Source organism: Podarcis raffonei, chromosome 1 (assembly GCF_027172205.1).
Source record: "Podarcis raffonei isolate rPodRaf1 chromosome 1, rPodRaf1.pri, whole genome shotgun sequence".
NCBI classification, from domain to species: Eukaryota; Metazoa; Chordata; class Lepidosauria; order Squamata; family Lacertidae; genus Podarcis; species Podarcis raffonei.
The window spans coordinates 78635632-78657151 of NC_070602.1; the positions used below are offsets into that span (position 1 = coordinate 78635632).

At 44.1% G+C, this 21520-nt stretch overlaps 1 protein-coding gene across 1 annotated transcript in view; it reads right to left on the reverse strand.

Annotated features, from left to right (window-relative positions):
* Window positions 1–14824, reverse strand: part of SYT12 (synaptotagmin 12) — a 49825-nt gene extending 35001 nt beyond the window's left edge. The window contains exon 1 of the mRNA XM_053395808.1: window positions 14037–14824. The gene's annotated coding sequence lies outside the window, so the exon portion shown is untranslated. The remainder of the gene's footprint in view (window positions 1–14036) is intronic.
* Window positions 14825–21520: the final 6696 nt, after the last annotated feature.

The following is a 21520-nucleotide window of genomic DNA, read 5'->3' on the forward strand; positions in this document are numbered from 1 at the left end:
CACGAATACATCTCCCCCCCCAATTTCTTAAATCTGAGTCCCCCAAAATAGGGGATGTCTTATACATGGGGGCGTCTTATAGAGGGGGAAATACGGTACATTACATTGAGTCTGCTACAGAATTATATAGAAGTACTGTACTAGTCAAATGGATTACAATGGGCTGACAAGCAAAAGCCAGATTAAGCACACAACAGCAACCTTCACAACACAGCGAGAAAGCAGGTACTTCTCCTTTCACACAGTTAAAGAGGGAGGGTGTAGTCTGTTTTAAAGACTCCCTGGCTGCTTAGGTTGCACATTTTTAGGACAGTAACTATGTTTTTCTTAATGGAGCAAGCAGCAATGTACTGTAGGAAAATGGGATGGATTTTTTAAAACCCTCCTCCATTCTTTCAGTCCCAATCTGACTTGGGTTCCTGCCCACAGCTCTCCCTTAATTAAGGGATAAAATATATGATCAATGTATCTCTGTCCCATCTATTTTGGCCCTTACAATGTGGTCTTATAGCTCATTCAATGGAGCCTTTGGCTTCTGCAGGACTTCTGCCATGGTAACATGGCAGCGCATTTGCCTGTCAACTGGTTACAACCTGTTGGGGAACAGGATAATCTAATTTGCACTGGTGATATAAGCCTATGTTTTCTAAGTTTCAAACATGTTTAGACTTTTTTTTATGCTCCTAGCTTTAATTAGCAATAATTGGAACCTTTGAAATAAAAATACAAATAAATACCAGCATTTTTATTATTTCAGAGTTATCCTTCTACAGTTCTGGCAGATCAGCTCTCTGGCCCCTCCCCACCCCCAATTAGGATTTTTAGTTCAGTTTAGCCATTTCTCCCTTCCCTGTCTTGTTCAAATTCAACAACAATCTTACTAACAGTCTTGCTGTTCAGTTTGTACTTGCTATTTCCCCATCACTCGCCTCATTTTCTGTGTACAAATGATCCTGTGTTGGATAATATATGGACAAATAATTTAATATGGAGCTGGCCTTATTGAGAGGTCACTGCAAAATAAATAGATGATGCCAGAGCTGAGGGAAGGACTCCTCCAACTGTTTATTATTGCTACTGCTCAGAGCCTACAGGAACAGTCTCCCAAGGTACATGGGCATTGTATTGCTATGTTTAGCCAGAAATTCATTTCCATGCAATAAATAACAATAAAAAATTGGCGCCCCATGAAATTTGCAAAGGGGAAGGATGAACTGTGCAGGAAATACCTCTTCTCAGTGTCCACTTTCAGGGGAGAAGAGAGACCCCCCCAGCCACACTTTGCTTACAAAAGGAAAGCACTGAAGCCCCGAGAGTGCATGCCAAAGGGTGCTCTCTGAGCCCAATTTCACCCTTCGGGATCAAAGGTGAAATAAGAAATAATACACTGGAGAAAGGAAGGCTCAGGCACCTTCAATGAATCAACCTATGCAGGGAAAATGACTGCAGCCCATTTCTGTTGACTGAGCACCTCACTTCCCTCAGTCAACACTATTCAATCTCCATTCCTACTCAGAAGATCTTGGGCACTACTCTCCTCTGTCAAGGTTATTCACCAGGGGCAAACAGAAAAGTGATGACCAAGGTGGTTGGTTAGTTTTTGGGGGGAGGGAGGGGGGTAGAGGGAGAGCCAAGGGGAATTTCAACCCCTCCAGTATTTTCCTGGTCATTTAAAAAGACCCTCTCTTACCTACCTCCATAAGCATTCGGGGGTGGGGTGGAGAATAATGTTGCTCCTCCTGTTTGTTTGTTTATTGTAAGGCTTTGAAAAGACTCTTCCACTCAATGCACCCCACAGGTGGCCTAATGAATATTTAGAATATTTGCACCCCTGGCTCTCAGTCATGATTTTCATGTCCAAGGTGGCTTACAATACAGTTAACAAGCTAACTGAAAAGACACATTTTAAAATCAACTGTTGAATGTTGGAAGGGTCAGCAACTGGAGCAGGTTCTGTGTGTGCTGCTCATGCCACTGCACTGCTTTTTGTTTTGTTTTTGTTTTTTTTAAAAAAAGGCTAGAGACAGTAGGTAAAATAAAGAGCATTTGAACCAGCATCTTCCTGTCTAAAAAAAGTACCCATATCCCAGAATCCTCTGCAAAGCCATCTTCACACAGCAGGGACCACAGAACTTGCCTGGTCACAAGCATGCAGTGAGATGTCGAAACTAGCAGACTGAGATGGAGAAGCAAAATCGATGGAACAGAATTCCTAATCATATAAAAGCAAAAAACAAAGCAACCCAAAGATCAGTCAAGCAGTTCACAGTTCATTTTGCTTGTGAACAGTAAGGCACCCATATATTTTGAAGAGTAAACAGAAAACAAAACCAGAATAACCATTGCCATTCCTGTTGCCTGAATGAAATATTAAACAATACTATTTTCATCAAACCCCAACTTGGTTTTTCATAGAAAAGTGTCATTTATGGACTGGTTCACACGTGCATGCATATACTGTAACTTTATTCAACTGAAAAGCATTGGGCTAGATCTATACCACACTAGTTGAACTTAGTTACCAATGAAATCATTGATACTTCAGTCATGACTGACTTGCCCTATTGATTTCAATGGGGCCTATATGCAACTAACTTATAATGCAATCCTAACCATACCTATTCAAAAGTAAGTCCTATTGAATTCATTGGCGCTTACTTTCAGGTAAGTGGCGTTAGAACTGCAACCAATTGTGTCTGAAGCGAGGTGAAGTGACATGGAAGTTGCGTCTCTGCTCTTTGATCTGTGGTAATGCATTCACACATGCAAGGCAAGTAAGCCATCAACTAATAAACATACATCTGCACTGATTTGAAACCTAAAAAAAACATACCCAGTAAGTGGGACATTCTTAATAAAGGCAAAACCTGAAGGTAAGAGACATAATCGTAAAGAAACTACAGAAAAAGTCAAGTAGCAAAGATTCTGAGAGTCCAAGGCACTGGGTGATATCTTCCGTTGAAAGCCTTTGTCGCTCTCAGCAGCAGGGAAAACTACTCACCTGCCATGAGCTTTACCATTCACAATTTTAGAGAGCGCTCTTGGTGAGCCCAACTAGCTGAAAAGCTCACTTTGTGTAATCTCAGCACCCTGCACAAATCTAACTGTATGGGAATCCATAATCTTCAGAGATGAGGGCTTTCAAGGGAGGACAATACCTGGACCATTTATTGTATTTGGTATTCTGACTTATTCTGTATCTTCTTTAGGATGCTTTTTTATTTTGGAGTTGTTTGTAGATTCAGAAAAAAACCTTTTAATCACTGGGCACTATATACATCCCCCAAACATATGATGGATATTTAATTTTGGTGTATAAGAGTAACACGGGGGTGTGTGTGGAGGCATTCTTTGACATGTTCTGGGGGTAAGCTTAATTTAATACATTAGTTATACATAACACAATAGGTATAATATGCACACTAGTGCCAGCCTTCCAGACAAATCATGAGCAATCACTAGAACTGTCCTTGGTACTGAACAGCGTTCCAGCCTAAGCTTGAGCTGTCAAAAAATACTAAACAAGGATAATGAAGAATTTGACTTATTCTGATCCACTTACTTGATGAAATAATTAGGTACTGGCCTTTCCAAGAAGTCTTTAGGCCAATCCATTATTCATCACCCCAAACTGAAACTAAGCCTGAAGCTCTATTATACAAAGCCTGAAATGTTGTACAGGCTTTCCTGGGAGTAAGTCCCATATGTTCCAAGTAAATATGCATACGATTGCACTGCATGCCTGGCTGGATGTAACAGCCATCTGCTTACATTCATCTTTGGTTACTCTGACCCATTCCTCCCCTCTCTCTATTGGCTTGTTATCCATACTTTTCTCTTTTCTAGTACTGGAAGCTCCTTGAGACAGGGATCTGTCTTTTGCTAATTTTACTCAGCAAAATGCAACATTGAGCTTCAACCACAATGGTAAGCAAAAGGCAAGAATCGAGTTTATAAATGTAATTATGCAAACTATTCCCCCAACCTCAAGATTGTGTACTTTGAGATTCCAATCCCAAATGGCCTGACAACTCTGCACTGCCACAGAATGGTTACAAGATGAGCCTCAGACATGATTCATTCAGCAAAATAAATAAAGGCAGTGAGTAAACACCAGCAAGAGAATGACCCAAACACATTCTTGTCATTTGTAACCTGAGTAGGGTTGGCATCTGGGAGGGTTTTCAGCTACACTTCAATGCAAGACAACAGGCAATTTAAAAAATGTTGCACTTAATTAGATTTATAGCCTGGCCAGGCTCAAAAGATAAGTGCTTTTGTTCTCTTTCATCCTAAAAAAGGCCAAAAAACGCATAAGCTCACAACCATACTTCTGGAAAACAGATAGGAAACATTCCTAAAGAAATTTCTTCAAATGAGGCTGAGAATAAACGCAGATTTCCCAAATCCAACACCCTCATCATTTGAGACATATAGAGGTTGAGGAAGAGAGCAGGACAAGGTGGGTGTACCCAAGGACTGTCAAAAAACCTTTTCTCTGGTCACAACATTGACAGAAGACACAGGGCAGCCAAGCCATGCAACACTTGAAGTCCCTGTGTTGCTGGGATTTACTGTGTGTGTGTGTGTGTGTGTGTGTGTGTGTGTGTGGTGCAATGACCCTTAAGGTGTCAGTGCAGTAATTCAGATCTATGCAACATGCCCAACATGCTTAGGAAAATTATTCCCATTCTAGTGCTACTAGCCTGCTATGAGGACAAAAGCCTTCAAGTCTCTATTCAGAGTACCCGGGATGAAAACAAAACTGAAAAAGATTAGCATAAATTCACATTACGATGTGGAAAGGACAGAGAGGGACCTGGGAGAATTTCAGTCTTCTATGCTTTCGTTTCCACTGAACAGCTGCTCGCATTTCCAAGTTTATCTTTGCAGCCCTATTCTTTGAAACAGGGGGTCAGACTTTTCAAAAGGACTAAAGTTTGGAGAAGGACAGATTTTCAGTCAGTGAGGAAAAGGCTAGCATAGCTCCTTGAACATTTTAAAGGCCTATGCTTGTCTACATCTCTGTTGCATACCTCAAATCCACATTTTTAGTGGGCTATGTGGGCTAAGCTAACATTTTTCTGCATTCACTTGGGGGTAATCTCTGGGAGGGTGGGAATGCTGAGTGTGGGTGAGATCAGAGTCAAAAATAGGCACAGCCGTCCCTTTCTCTCTCTTTCTGCAACCCCTCTCTACTTCTCTGGGGGAGGACAGATCCCTCTTGCCAGAGGTATGACGTGATCACTTACTTGGAGAGCTTTTAAAATTAGGCCAATGGCTGCACATACTTATGTCTGGGGCCATGAGCAGCCCATCCCACTCAACAGAGGTAGAGCACAGGCGTTGCATGCTGAACACTCTAGTTTCAACGCCAAGCATTTCAAGTTAAAGGGATCTTCAAGATCTCAAGATTGTTCACAGCCCTTTGCGCCAAGGTTTAGCATTACATCCAACTAAATCTTACTCAGAGTAGACCCACTGAAATTAATGGGGCAACTAACTTAGGTTCTACTCTGAGTAGGAGAGGTGCCAGCCAGAGCTGACAGTACTGAGTTAGACTGGCCAGTGATCTAACTCATTGTAAGACAGAGTCATATGCTTGTGTATCAAAGAAGAAATGTTTCCCAGTTTGCTGTTTCAAGATCTGCTGGATCTCTCAGCGGCATTTGATACCATCGACCATAACATCCTTCTGGACCGTCTAGAGGGGCTGGGAGCTGGGGGCACTGTTATACAGTGGTTCCGCTCCTTCTTTCTGGGCCGTGTTCAGAAAGTGGTGTTGGAGGATGAGTGTTCAGACCCCTGGGCTCTCATGTGTGGGGTACCTCAGGGTTCTGTCCTCTCCCCCATGCTTTTTAACATCTACATGCAGCCACTGGGAGAGGTCATCAGGGGGTTTGGGCTGGGTGTCCATCAACATGCAGGTGATATCCAGCTCTACCTCTCTTTCAAATCAGAACCAGTGAAGGCGGTGAAGGTCCTGTGTGAGTGTCTGGAGGCAGTTGGAGGGTGGATGGCGGCTAACAGATTGAGGTTGAATCCTGACAAGACCGAAGTACTGCTTTGGGGGGACAGGAGGCAGGCAGGTGTGGAGGACTCCCTGGTCCTGAATGGGGTAACTGTGCCCCTGAAGGACCAGGTATGCAGTCTGGGAGTCATTTTGGATTCACAGCTGTCCATGGAGGCGCAGGTCAATTCTGTGTCCAGGTCAGCTGTTTACCAGCTTCATCTGTCACACAGGCTGAGACCCTATCTGCCTGCAGACTGTCTTGCCAGAGTGGTGCATGCTCTGGTTATCTCTTGCTTGGACTACTGCAATGCGCTCTATGTGGGGCTACCTTTGAAGGTGATCTGGAAACTACAACTAATCCAGAATGCGGAAGCTAGACTGGTGACTGGGGGCGGCCGCCGAGACCATATAACATCGGTCCTGAGAGACCTACATTGGTTCCCAGTACATTTCAGAGCACAAGTCAAAGTGTTAGTGTTGACCTTTAAAGCCCGAAGCAGTCTTGGTCCAGTATACCTGAAGGAGCGTCTCCACCCCCATCGTTCTGCCCGGACACTGAGGTCCAGCTCCGAGGGCCTTCTGGCAGCTCCCTCACTGCGAAAAGCGAAGTGACAGGGAACCATTAAAAGGGCCTTCTCGGTAGTGGCACCCGCCCTGTGGAACGCCCTCCCACCAGATGTCAAAGAGAACAACAACTACCAGACTTTTAGAAGACACATGAAGGCAGCCCTGTTTAGGGAAGCTTTTAATGTTTGACAGATTACTGTATTTTAATATTTTGTTGGAAGCCGCCCAGAGTGGCTGGGGAAACCCAGCCAGATGGGCAGGGTATAAATAATAAATTATTATTATTATTATTATTATTATTATTATTATTATTATTCCTACCAGAGGACTTTCACTCCTAGCTCCCCTGCGGAGATCATGGAGTTGCCACAGAAGTACATAACCTGGAGCAAGATTATTTAATACTTCCAATGTGTGTCACCAGTAGTTTCACCAAGGCACCGGTGGAGTCACAGAAGGCTGATGAAAATCTAATGAAAACAAAGGTGATTGGAGACAGATTCTCATTAGTTTTCTTTATGAGCTGCTACAGACGGGAGAGTGGTGACAGGCAGGGCTAAACGAAGCCAAGGAAATCACATTCCGTTTGCACAAAAGAAATAATATTGCAAAATGGGATGGCAAGAATAAACAATCATAGGAAGAACAAAGACTTCCTGGAACAAAGGAGCAGCTGAGGAAACGAGAAGGACAGCCTTGATCAAAACATACATTAATCAGCAGATTAATCAACTTCTCAACAGGAACAAATCAATGGAGGTAAATCTTAATTGGCGGGCTGAGATGGAAGGCCAGTGCTGGATCATATTGTTAAGGTGTTCTGACTCTGCTATGTTGTTATAACAAGAAATGAAAAGAAAACTGAACAGCATTTCCTTCTAGCAATATGTGTTCACTTTGGTTAATTAAATTGTTAACTTAATTCAAGACATATTATTCGATATCCTCCCCCCTAAAAAAGAAAATCCCTGTACTGAGGACTGATCTATGGAAGGAATCTTCCACATTTTAAATAGAAAAAAGGCCTAACACCATGGCACCTTATGGACAAATATACCTCCTACTCCCAATACTGAAAGTTTTTTTCCATGCCCTGCTGCCAACTAGGGCTTGGTGACTGGGCATGTGTGATACCACTAAACCCTCAGCTGAGCAGAGGTTTCAATCAGCTCTCTGCAAGGATTTGCTTTGCCAACGTGTTCTCTGCAGGGAACATGCTGGTGAAGCAACACGCAGCAGGATTGAGTGCTCTGCCTCTTACTGGATGTTGAAACCCAGCTGTAATATAGGTTTATCTTTTTAGAGTCATCCAGGAAAACATTTTACAGTGGCTATAAACCTGTTAGAGGGAGACTCTTTACTCACTTATATTGGCCTGTAGCTTCATTGACTTTGCAACTGTTAACTCATGATCTACAGTGGAAGAGGACTGGAAATTGTTGTTTTACTAAAGGAAGATGCTAAGGGTTTTCCTTTGCCCTCCAGCATGGCCATCTTCTTGTTCCTTCCTCTTTCCTTGTAGCAGTGGACAGTCTGACTTAATGACAGGCATCCTCCTTAGCCAGTAAAAGCAAGTCCTTCCCCTGGCTGCTGCCCCAGAGCTGGAACTACTGCAGAGTTTATGCAATACTTTGAGCAGAGAGAAGGAGGAATATGTGGGTGGAAGTACCTCAGCTTCTGACCAGCTCAAGTGAGGGCAGATGTGCTTCTCTGACATCCTCCCCTCTGCTCAGAGCCTCTTATGCACATTCTAAATCAAGGGGGTGAGACATCCAGCCCAATCGTGGCCTGAAAGGCAGGGGTGCAATATGACCCATGAGGCCATTTCCCTCAAACATGCTCACCTAACCCATCAAAAAACAAACATTGCACAAGTATGTTGCAAGGAAAATGGATGTGGATCAAATCATGTCCATGTGCTTGGTGCCACCTGAAGTTAGCCACCCATGATTTGGAGACAATTGAGTATTTTATAGAACAGGGGTATTCTACTCAATGTGAAGAGCTAGACTAGTTGACCCCTCAGGGGTTTCATATCAGTCATGGGACGGGGAAACTATTTCAGCTTGAGGGTCGCTTTTTCTTCTGGGCAACCTTCTGAGGGCCACATGCCCGCCGGCCAAAGGCAAAGGTGAGAAGAGCAACAAACGTAATCCTTACCTTTATACAGTGGGCTAGTTTCTACACACAATCACACACCCTTCTCTCCTCCACTCAGAAGAGCAAGAAACATAAGAGTTCAAAGGCACATGCCAGCTAGGCAAAAACACAGGTGATGTGAAGCAATAGCCAGTGGAGGGTGCAGCCTCTGGAAGGTTCCAAGGGCCAGGAGAAGAGGCATGAAGGGCCGCATTAAGTTCCCCACTCTGAAGTTCCCCACTCCTGTTTAGCCCAAGGTGCTATGAGCAACCTGTTTTGAATGTCAAAATTCAACTTTAACACATTGTGAAAATGAAAGCGTTCTCTGAAGCATGTACAATGGAAACTTCTCTCACCATGAGGGAAACCACGCTAACTCATTGTGGGGAATCTATAGCCTTCCAGATTTTGGTGGGCTACAACGACCAGCATCTGAGACTATTTGCCATGCTGGCTAGGGATTATGGGAAATGGAATCTAACATCTGGAGGGCCACAAGTTCCTGTCACAGACATTGGGTTTTGGGGAGGAGAGCTTCCAGATCTGGCAGCATACTTTCATCCTACCACTGGTGCAGAGAACACAAACCTGCTATGTAACAAGCAGCAAAATTGTGGCGGAGAAAGCTGCAATTGCTCAAAAGCCACTTTAAGGTAAGTTTTCCTACATGGCTAAGAAAAGCCAAACCTAGTGAAATCCCACATCTTAAATCAGCAACACAGAAGAATTATTGGCCTAATATAGTGAAGGCTAGTCTCTCTGATTAAAGTTTTTTTTAAAAAACAACAACAACAACAACTTAGACCTGCATGTGTTCCCAGCTTCTACTGCTTTATAAAGCAACAAATCTAAAAGGAGATGACCTTCATGCATTAGTGTACGAAAATCCAACTGAGTTCCAATGGTGGAAATCTTTCTCTCGCATACCCTTGCATGCATATACGTCCACTTATAATATACTCACATACAACCTCTTCCAGTGGCAGGAATCTGAACAAAAAGCCATTTTCTGAACTAATGTCCCGAATAGAAGTTGTCTTTACAAAAATGGATTCTCAATTATACAGGACGGCATGAGATTTCAGACCCAAATACAATCAGTCCCTTCTTCAGCTCATCCTTTCCTTTATCCTTTGATAACCAGAAATATTGGTGTGTTTTAATCCAATATGATCAACTGACAGTGAAAGCTATAAAAAATAGTTGGCTATGGAAGTTGCAGTCTTATTTATGGCAAGTGAGGTGAAATGTAGATTCCATGTGCGGCTCTGTACGAGGATGGAGCAACTGAATGCAGCCTCAAAGAACATGGTTTTCAAATGGGGCTTCCCTAAGAAATGCAGAGACTCACTAGAAGCGTATCCTCTCTTCCACAGCTAAGGACAATTGCTATTATTACCATTGTTGTATTTATAATCTATATAACAGATTATCACTTGCTGCTGATGGCAAGTAAGGTATGGTTGAGAAACTGGAAAATAGTTGGTAGTTTTTTCTTTCAGAAAAACTGAACTGGGGAAAAATGACTTTAAGCAGGAGAGTGGTCTAGTAGCTTTTGAGGGTATTTTCTTGGATGCTATATAGCATCCAATAGGGTGTTAAGCATCACAATGTATTTCTTAGGAAGACAGTTCTTAAATGTTTTTCACTTGTATGAAGTACGATCTTATGTTTACTCAAAATAAGCCCCACAGTGTTCAATGGAGTTTACATTATTTACAGTATTAAATAAATAAATAAATAAATAACTGGGGAGTATTGTGTTTGTTATTATGGTATGCATGCTTGTGTTTTTATATTGTAAACTGCCCTATGTTCCTTGGATGAAGGGTGGTATAGAAATTTAATAAATAAATAAAATACACCCAGGCAAGTTTGCACTGGATTGAAACTCCTAAACAGGGACAAAGGCATTTTACTAACCCAAATCAAATTCCATTGTTGGGGTGCCTCGGGGTAGTAAAATGTCCCAAAGCAAAATCAATGCGTGTGATTTTAAAAAGGGCACTTAAATCTGCATTCCTAGATCCTTTTTGGTTTGAATAAACCCCTGAATACATTTTTAGTCCATTTTCCCTTTACTGGGATAAAACAGCACCCCTAAATGCAAAATGTAATTGCTCAACATCAAAAAAACTAAGATCATGACCACTGGTCCCATCACCTCCTGGCAAATAGAAGGGGAAGAAATGGAGGCAGTGAGAGATTTTACTTTCTTGGGCTCCATGATCACTGCAGATGATGACAGCAGTCACAAAATTAAAAGACACCTGCTTCTTGGGAGAAAAGTGATGACAAACCAAGACAGCATCTTAAAAAGCAGAGACATCACCTTGCCGACAAACGTCCATATAGTTAAAGCGATGGTTTTCCCAGTAGTGATGTATGGAAGTGAGAGATGGACCATAAAGAAGGCTGATCACTGAAGAGTTGATGCTTTTGAATTATGGTGCTGGAGGAGTCTCTTGAGAGTCCCATGGACTGCAAGAAGATCAAACCTATCCATTCTTAAGGAAATCAGCCCTGAGTGCTCACGGGAAGGACAGATCCTGAAGCTGAGGCTCCAATACTTTGGCCACCTCATGAGAAGAGAAGACTCCCTACAAAAGACCCTGATGTTGGGAAAGATGGAGGGCACAAGGAGAAGGGGACAACAGAGGATGAGATGGTTGGACAGTGTTCTCAAAGCTACCAGCATGAGTTTGACCAAACTACGGGAGGCAGTGGAAGACAGGAGTTCCTGGCGTGCTCTGGTCCATGGGGTGACGAAGATTCAGACATGACTAAACAACAGCAACAATTGCTTTCTTTAGGCTATTTAATGCCCTGGGTTCATTTGTTTTCAGAAAGAAAACTCAATACCGTTCCTTATTCCAGACATTCGTTATTTGAATTTTTTTTAGCTCCAATTCTCTACATTAGATGGGCACCCCCACTGCAACTTTTGAGTTTATTTGGGGGGGGGATTTGTGTCCCAAGAGCATTTTGATTACAGAATGACAAGTGCAAATGGTAAATTTCCAGCGGCTACTAGCATTTGGGGCAATTATTAACTACTGTGCATGTGGCAATGTCATGGGATGTAGATGGGGTAACAACATCTCCCACCATCCCTGACTATTAGCCATGTTGGCTGGGGATGACATGAGTGGAGTTCAACAACATATGGAGCACCACAGTCCAATATTGGACCTAAAGAACTATGTGTAACAAGGACTACTGTTGTGTGAATTCTGCACTGGGGTAGGATATTGTCCAACATTTGTCTGAGAAGGTTGGTTTTCTATGGAAAGGTTGAGTGTGTCATTACCATTCTCATCAAAGGTATGTTACACTGCAATAAATTTTAATTTCTGGCATCTTTCAGTGAAGCAGGAAAATTAGCATAACGCCACTTTGGTGACCATACTTGATTCTGACCATGTGTTGTATTATTTAACACTAGTGCATGCATTATTATAATGCCAGTATTACGGCAATGGACAAAGTTTTTTTACTTGGACCAGGGAGAACCTAGTTAAGAAACCACTGTTCAGCAATGCAGTTCTCTGGTGACCTTGGGCTAAGCAGTATTTCTCACTTCCACAGGCTTATTAGCAGGGTGAGAAGAGAAAACTTTGTGCCTGCTACTTGCCCTAATAACCTAGCAAGAAGTATGGAATACAGGTTGGGGGGCGGGAATTAAATATTACACTGTTATGGATAAATTGCAAGCCACACTGAAGGCTTGCCAAAAAGGAGGGCTCTAAAATAAATCCTACCCCAACAGAAAATTGTAACTGGGCTTATGGAAGGGAATTTTGTAGATTTTTTTTTAAGTGACTGTGTCACCTTCTACCTAACAGCTTTTCTGAAATTGTCATCACCGAAGGCTCTTCATTTACACGTGAGCAAAGCATTCCTCATACAAAGCAATCCATTATTCATGCCATATTACACAGCCTATCTTCTACGACACATGCACTTTTCTTGGGAAGGTAAGAAATAAAACTAAAGCACTCCAGATGTCCCTGTGGTGTGTGGGCACGTGCATGCACACACACATAAAAGACAGATGTATGAAATGACAGCTTTAATCAGAACATAGGGACAACAGTGGTGAAAGCATCTAAACCCTAACTCTCTTAATAAAGCAATCTTGTAGCTCCGTTCTTCAAAGGCCAAGCGGAGGCAAGATGGTTTGGTTACAGTCATCACAGCCTGTCAGTCATCCTCTCTTCAATCATCCCCATGTCAAAGGTATCATTGGAGGCTTGCAAGTGAGCACCACATTTTTTGCTCTTGCCACCAACCATGTGAAGAAAGAAACGAACGTACATTAAGAGATAATCACTGGCAGGTCACCCTGAACTAGATCACAAAGCTTTGCAAGCTCTCAACAGTGGTCCCAGCCAGGAGGTGAAAACTTCCAGGAACACAGACACAAATAAATGAACTGCAATAACAGAAAGCTTTCCTGGGTTCAGAGTGCTTGAATAGACTGAAGCATCGGATGTGAAACACAAAGCCACCCACTTAGAAACTGAACTGGAGATTCATTTGTAAGGAACGCAACTAATTCAGGTCGCAATATTGAGATCTGGTTTTGTGGGGGTCTCCCCTCCCGCCCCCAGCCATTCTTTTAATAGAGATGCGCGTGTTCTTTTTTAGACTAGGTCTCGTCTTACCCTTGATGCATTTCCCTCCCACGCCTAGACTCTTCCTAAGCAGCTCTGCTCCTCCTGAATACACTTTGGCAGCCCAGCCTCAGTTTTTGCGCCCATTGTTTCCACTGCCATTATTCCGATTTCCCAATCCCATCCCTTTCCATCCAGCAGCTCCCCGTAACCCTAGACTTAATGGCCGGCCGAAAAGCATCTTCCTAGGATAAACTGGAGTTTCCCGGACAGTTCTCCCTTCTTGAAACCCTGGACGGCTCCACGCCGCATGAAGGCACGCTCAACCAAGCAGCCCCGGGGCTACGCACAGGCAACCGAGGCGCAAACTTTGCAAAGATGCCTGGTGACTTTCGTCCCTCTCGTTCTCCGGGATCGGACCACGGATCAAGGCCGCCACGATGCCAGTCTGCAGCACAGCCCCGCTGATCGCACTGAGCGAGCGAGGTTTGCTAGGGATCAAACTAAGGCGCTCCGTTCGGTGCAGAAAAACAGCATGCCACGTTGCATTGTGCCCGCACAGAGACACCAAACTGAGCCTCCTGCCAAGAAAACTGCCTGCTGCGTTTGCCATTCTCTCCCGACAAACCACAGTTCCCGCCCGGGCTTACTTCCCAAACGCTGCCGAGCGCTTTGTGTGCAGCAGCAGCAGCGCCACTTACCTCGCCCGGAGTTTGGTGCAGCACTAATGACCTGCAAACTCTGCAGCTCGACTCGGGCTCCTCAGCAGCAGCGCATCACCAGCATGCTCTAGCTCCTTTCTCTCTTTCTGCCCCGGCGGCCTGAGATGAGAGGCAAAGGAATCAATTCTTCTTGCTGAGCTTCTTTCATGGAGGAGCGGCGGCGGCGCCAGCAGCAGCCTGAGACACCCCGCCCTCCCCTCTCGTTCTTCAGCTGGAAAAAAAGAAGCCGGTGGCTTCTTTCCAAAAGAGACTGAGCCGAGGGTTGGAATTTGGGCGGGAGAGCTCCCTTCCCGCAAGGCGGGAGCTAAGCGAGCGGCGGCAGGATTCACCGAAGCCCGCTGCTCGCCTGACTGCGGGAGCGCCAAGCACCCCTGCAATGCCTGGAGAGGTCGCTCAGCGCGCGCGCACACACCCCTCTCGCGCCCTCTCCTTCGGGAGGCAGATCCACGGGGTCAGAGAGGGAAGGGAAGAGAGCGGGGACGAGCAACCCAAGGAAACGCCGGCGTTGGCTGGCCCTCCCGCAGCAAAGAGCCCCACCCCAGCCCCGGTAGAGAAGGGCTTGGCCCAGGCGGAGGCGGCCCCCAGCAAGGGCACGCCGGGGATGCTCTGGCTGGCGCCGCGCCAAAGCACATGTGCCTCCTCCGAGGCTTAGCTGCAGAGGCTGCGAAGTGGGCGACGGGGAGGGCCTTTCTTGCCCCTTCACCAGCCGGGGAGTGCTCAGTTCCAAGGTCACTTCTGGAAGGCGGGCGAAGAGGGGCAGGTCTCGGGGGCCCGAAGTCCTGGGCTGGGCCTCACGCAGCAGAATGAGCCCCAAAATGCAGCAGCAGCAGCAGGCCCGCCTTACCACTTTCCCGCCTAAAAAGAGGCAGGAACTCGCAAAGCCCAGGAGGCCCTCCTAAGTCCGTTATCAAATTGCACCACTGAAGTAGGGCTGTATTTCCTTTACTTCAAAAGAGGCGAGGTTGGCTGAGGAAACTATCTGCCAAAATTCCCCTCTTCCAAAGAAAGATAAAACATTCAATGTGTCTTGCCTGGAGACAGCCAAAGAGATGTGCCTGCCCAGTCCATTCCCATTTTTTCTCACACCTGTGGTTGGAGACCCAGACCCAGAACACATTTTTTTTTCTATACTGACTGGACCAAACTTCAGACTTTCCAAACAATTTATGGTTTGTAAGCTGGGAGGTCCCCAGTTCAAATGTTGGCAGACCCCTGGTCTCATTAAGTCCAACCTCATACAAAACCTCTTATGCAATATTGTAATCGATGACACTAACCTTTCTTAAAAGGTTGTGGTAAGGATGACTGAGGTGATGTACGTGAAGCACTACCAACCTCACTATAAATGCAACAATAAGGCTGCTTCCTAATGGCAACTTCTCATATGGCTGAAAGCCTCCCCAAACGACCCACAGCTGCTCTGATTCTAGCACACAATTACAGGGAAAGGAATCCCTTGTCTGAAGGTGAGAACAAGATTCTGGGCTTGGATATTGGGCTTTTAGGGAAAAGGTTTGTTGCTTGCTCTTGCTACATAATACTAACAGACCAATTTGAGGTACTCTTGGCTAGTCAGTGTGGGGCCAGGATTGAGACCCACCCTAAGCATTTACCCCAACATACCTCAAGAGACACCTTATCTGTAATGTATTTCCTACCTGCGAGCAAATGGTGCTTCTGTACTGAGGCCCACATCTGACAACAGGCCTTGTGCTGTGAGGAACACCCTACTTCCCAGTTCATATGTGCAGCAAATAATGGCTCCCCTGTTGATTGCAGGGAAGGCTGTGGGTGACACTAGAACACTGCAAACATGGGGCAAGGAGGCACTAAAGAGAAATATTTCTAAGCCCATCCCTGCATTTGAGGGATCCTCTGCATGACAAACAGGAGAGATATGAAGGTGCTTTCCTGCTTGTCCTTTCCTCTTCTGGGATTCACTTAATGCCAGTTTATGCAATTACCAGAATCGTTTTACTGCATGACTTGCAGCCCCTCCAGGTGTCCTTTTTATTGTGCATTCGTAATGATTTGTGCTCATGACGGATTTGGGGTGGTTATACACAATCCTATTTTCAATACTGTTTGCGATTGCAAAAGTTGTTGGGGTGGACATACTGCTTCATTTCCAGTTGTTGTGTGTCCTGTAGCTTCCTCCTGAAATTCATACCACAAATTTCATGCCTTCTTTTGCTTTTGTTGTGCCGTAGTGCAAGAGTGCTGTTTCAGGTGGCAATAATGTGTAATACTGAGGGAAACATTGCAGAAAAGCCAATAAAGAGGAATGGTGTGTGGACAGTCTTAGTGTAAATCCATCACTGACACACTATTACTGTGTCAATGACATGTTATAGAACACAACTGCAAAAAACAAAACAAAAAACAGTAGACAAAAAAACAAAACAAAAAACAGTCTAAAGGGGTCCTACTTCAGATTGCAGGGAGAGGTGAGGAGCTTGAATATTCTCCCTTGTATGTAGAAGTTCCATGTATGTAGAAAAAAAAGTAGCATAGTTCAGCGTAGCCTTTATCATGACATGCTGTTTTTCTGTGTGCAGTGGTTTCCTCCGCATGGGGAAGCATTCACTGTGGTAGTGGAGTCTACTAGCATTCGTCTTCTCATCTCTTATTCGCAGAATACAGCTGCAGATTTTTTATTTTTCCCTCCTATTGTAATCTATTACAAGTTCATTGCAATAGATAAACTACTCCAGCCCTCTTTAGGCATTATATTTACAAGTAAGTATAACACAAAAGTGGGGAGAGTGGAAATAAGTGTGCTGTCTCCATCCCCATCATCCTTCATCTGTGGCAAGAAGCCTGCTTTGCTTGTGTAGATACTCCACATGAAAATCAAGGTTTTACATTGCACAGAGAGCTTTTACATTAGTACAGGAAGCTCCCTGGTGCAGAATGCCACATTCCAACTCAAGAGCAACATGGAGCAGAGCTGGTTTGCTGATCTCTTCCCTGTCACATGTTCTACTTAGCCCAGTGCCTGAATAGGACGTTAATCTCTAGTGGGGGAAATAACTACACCTAAATGCAGAGAAGCAGAGGAATGCCTAAGCATAGGAGGGGAATATGACTTTAATGCAGAAGACTCTGCTCCTTAGAAGGTGTGTTGTATACTGCATCTAGAAAAACCAACCTCTTTCTCTCATCCTTCCATCTCTTTTGTCCATATGGCCATTGCATGAGGCAGATTTATGCATTTATTTGTTTGTTTGTTTTTTAAAAAATGCTACTTAATATTGAGTTTCTAAGTGGTGTAAAATAGGGATACAGCATACTTAACCATAAGATAAGAAAAACACAATTAAAATGTCTGCTGAAATAAAAAGTATTCACCAAGCAGCAAGAGGTTCAACAGGGAAGGGGGCTGCACCAAGCAGGGAGGGAGTTCCACAGAATCTGTCCTACAATACAGACTGCACAACTCCTGGTGGATGTGAGCCATGCCTTTGAGCATGGAGGAAAACTCAGTGTGACTCACTCATCCGTGAAGGCAGGTCTGGGAAAAGCAAGTTGGGGGACACCCCTCCCCCAGTTTAACTGGGTAACTAACTCAGCAGCACAGTCATATGGTGTTGCTTGTAGTTGTGGTGTAGTGTAGAAGACATACTGTTAGAAACTCAACAAAGGCCAAGTCTGGGTATGGTATGTGGCGTGGTTTCTGTGGCAACATAGCTGTCATTCCCCAATAAGGATGACCCCATTGTTATGTCATGCATCTTAGTACTGTACTTCAGTTGCTGGCATATATTTATCTTAAGATTTCTGTGAGAGAGTGTGAGATTTCTGTGAAGCTTATAGTATAAGAGGACAGCGCCTTCTCTGAGGACCTTACAAATCTAAAATTCAGCACTGGAGAAGAGGAGGGAGGGTGCTTAGGTTTAGTTACAGGGTAGGTTACAGTTGGGCACAGGAACCAACCAAAGGCTTGATGGAAAAGGTGGGTTGTGAGGAGGTTTCACTCAGACGTTCTGTAATGGATTTTTTTTGCAGTGCAAGGGAGACCGAGTGTGAATGTCCAGCATTCTAACACATAAAGCCTGCTACTGAGAGGCCATCAATGACTTAAATAACTTTTTCCACTTTGTCCCCACAAGCATATATACAGTGGTACCTCTGGTTACGTACTTAATTCGTTCTGGAGGTCCGTTCTTAACCTGAAACTGTTCTTAACCTGAGGTACCACTTTAGCTAATGGGGCCTCCCACTGCCACCGCACGATTTCTGTTCTCATCCTGAAGCAAAGTTCTTAATCCAAGGTATTATTTCTGGGTTAGTGGAGTCTGTAACCTGAAGCATATGTAACCTGAAGCGTATTTAACCCAAGGTACCACTGTATTGTTATTTACTGGCTCTTTCCTTTCTTTTTGATAAAAGGAAATGTGAAGTTAGCTGTTATGGTTTTAAACTGTCATTTCCAATTGCTTCTGAGCTAGGTAACTTTAGGGGAAGCACTTGGACTGGAAGAGAGGCCTCCCAAGTGTTGGTCTTCTCTTGGCTATAACCCCCATAGTCCAGTTTTTGTTTACAGCTTAGCTATTTGGTCACTATAGTAACTCCATCATTGATCCTAGTCCATTGTACCCTTCAAACTGAGTGTGGATGAATCATTTTTAGTCCTGACTTGAATTGTATCCAGGCACTTTTGACACCACTGGTCACAGCTGCCCCATTCTTCTATCTCCTTATTTTTCCAGGAATTTTAGTCCCACCCTTTTTATATGTATTTTTGGGACATTTCAAAAGGGTAGTATTTATCTGGTAAAAACATTTATCTGGTAAAAAATAAATTGGAAGGGTTTAGGTTTTTTTGGTCTTAATTGTTTCTTGGTTGTATGACTTGTGGAAAATAAATCCCCCCTTGCAGCCTGTGCTGAGACAAATTGGTAGGCTTTTGTCAGATGTGTGCATCAATATCTATATCTCTCTCTAAAATAAGATAGAAAGAGAGAACACCAGTCAGAATGAAGGACAATCACTTGCTTTTGAGAACAATGGCTGTATTGGTACCCCAAAAAGTGCTCTGTATACTTACTCGAGAGTAAGCCCATCAAACCCCATACGGCACCTCTAGTTTTGCTCATCATCAGCTCTGGCTTGGCCCACCACTGGTGAAAGGGCCCCTCCAAGAGATAACACCTGAGAGAATGTGACCTTCAACAGGAAAAAAGAAAGATTGCTCTAGGTAAAACAGTGAACTTCACCATGTACCTGACCCAGGAGTTCAAGGACTGATAGACTCTCTTCCCTTAGCCACAAGACCGGCTGACTTGTCACACCCACAGCCTTGGCATCCTCTCCTGCAGTGCCAGCTCATGGGCTTAGAAGGCCCTTGGGCAAGAAGACACACTCTGTGTGGTGGCAGCAGTGAAGCAGGAGCTTCTTGTTATTACCAATGCTGCCGGACATCTCCCCTTTATAAATGTTGCTAGGAAGAACTGGATTGGGAAGCTGTTCGTCCTCCTCACTGTCATCGTTTACTTGCTTGCCTTTTGGGGGTGCGGGTAGAAGGAAATAGCAGGGGTGGGTGTGAGCAAGTGACAATTGTGATGAACCTGCATGGGCTGTGGGTTCTTGGTGCAGGTGTGAGGCCATCCACAACCAACCTCTGATGCCAGCTCCGGGCTGTGATGAACTACTGCAGCACTCACCTGGGAACCTGAAGGGGAAAGTGGATTCCTTGTCCACCTCCTACCACGAGATCTCTTGTTCCCTGCTGCTTCTTTACCTTCCTCAATAGGTCCGTCCTCCCTCTTTAGATCCCTGCTCTTTCTGAGCCGCAGAACTTCATGCACCCAAAGCAAGGGAAGGGAAAAGGACTAACCATCTATAAGCACTACTTAGCAGTAAAGACTGCCATTGCTTTTTTCCGGTAAAGCAGGACACTTGATGTCATAATAACTCAGCAAACAGCAGGCCAATGCATTGGCCCAGAACCTCTAGGCTAGTCTGATTTGTGACATCTTTAAACTTTCCAGCAATAAAATGTGAGGGCTTTGAATTGCTAGGTTACTGTTCCTGATCTTTCTTCTACTAATATGGTGCAGCTGTTCTGTGTTTCTCACCAGCAGTTGTTTACAGTTGTGGTGCAGGCCAGAGCATATTTGTGTTGGCTAGTTTCCTTAAAGGAAGTTTTTGTACTGAAGAACCAGCTATTTCTGATATACTTCAGATCCATCTGCTTTGTTTTAAACAATATCTATATCAAATAATAATAATAGTCTACCATAAACTATGGAGCTCAGTTTAGGAACAATGATATTCTGGCCGCCTCCAAGGTATGAGGAGGGTAAAAAAGAAAACGGGTTGGATCCAGACTGTTAGCTGAGCTGAGGTCCCATTGAAATAAATAGAACAAATTGGTCATGACTTATTTTAGTTCACACTGAAAGGAATAGGAATTAAATATAATGAACTTTGGATCTAGGCTTAATAGAAGGACTATCTTTTATAAAGAGGTAATAAAATTTGCCAAGGATCTTAGACTACCCTTGTGTACACTTACTTGGAAGGAAACCCCATTGTATAAAATTGGAATTACCTCTGACTAATCTTGAACAGGATTGGGCAATTACAGTAATGCTTCCCACTTTCTCCTATTATCTTGCCTCTGTCTTTATAACACAGTCATCATCTTTCCTCACCATCTGGACGTCAATAAATTAGTGGTTTCAATTAGCTCCATTAAAAAAAAATCTAATGTTGCTAACTTATTAAATTCAAGAACGTAAAGCTGGTTGAATGGTCACAGTTGTTTAAATGAAAGGTTTGTTTGCCAAGCCGTTTCTCTAAATTAGATTTCCATGGCACTTGGCATTTGATTTTTGAGAAATTGTAGCTGTCACTTAGCAAACAGTTCTGATCGTCTGCCTGTATTCACCGTGAAGGCACTTATTAGGTACCGTTCCACACATTCGAAATCTTACTTCTTTTAAAAAGAGAGAGCTCAGCTTGACTGAAAGCTTAATCCTGAGCACTGATTTTTCTGTCTGTAAGCGTTCTTTAAAGTAATGGCTCCCACAGGGTCTGACTCTAAAGGAAACTAACTTTCTTGCCTCGGGTTGCCCAGTCTTGAAATACAAATTGCTGGTAGTTGTGAGATGCCTGGGAGCAGAGTCCAGTTTGGGAGGATGCAGTGGGGCAGATGGTGATGCCAACTGACCAGAAAAAAGTGGCTTAGCTTGCTAAGGAACAGGAACTATCTGAAGTATACCAGAATCAGCAGGTGAAGCTTTTCATGGTGTGGAACTGAACACAACCATCTGCTAATTGCTGCAGATCAAACTGCTTTTAAAGGGATAGCTGCAGGAGCAGCATAATTCAGAAATGGTTAACTTTAGTCCTTGAGCTGGTCTGCAGTAGAGGCAGGGTCATTCCAGCACAAAACCAGGCCTATATTGGTCACAGAGGAATATAGTCCCCTGCCATGGGAAGTGTGTTCCTGAGCA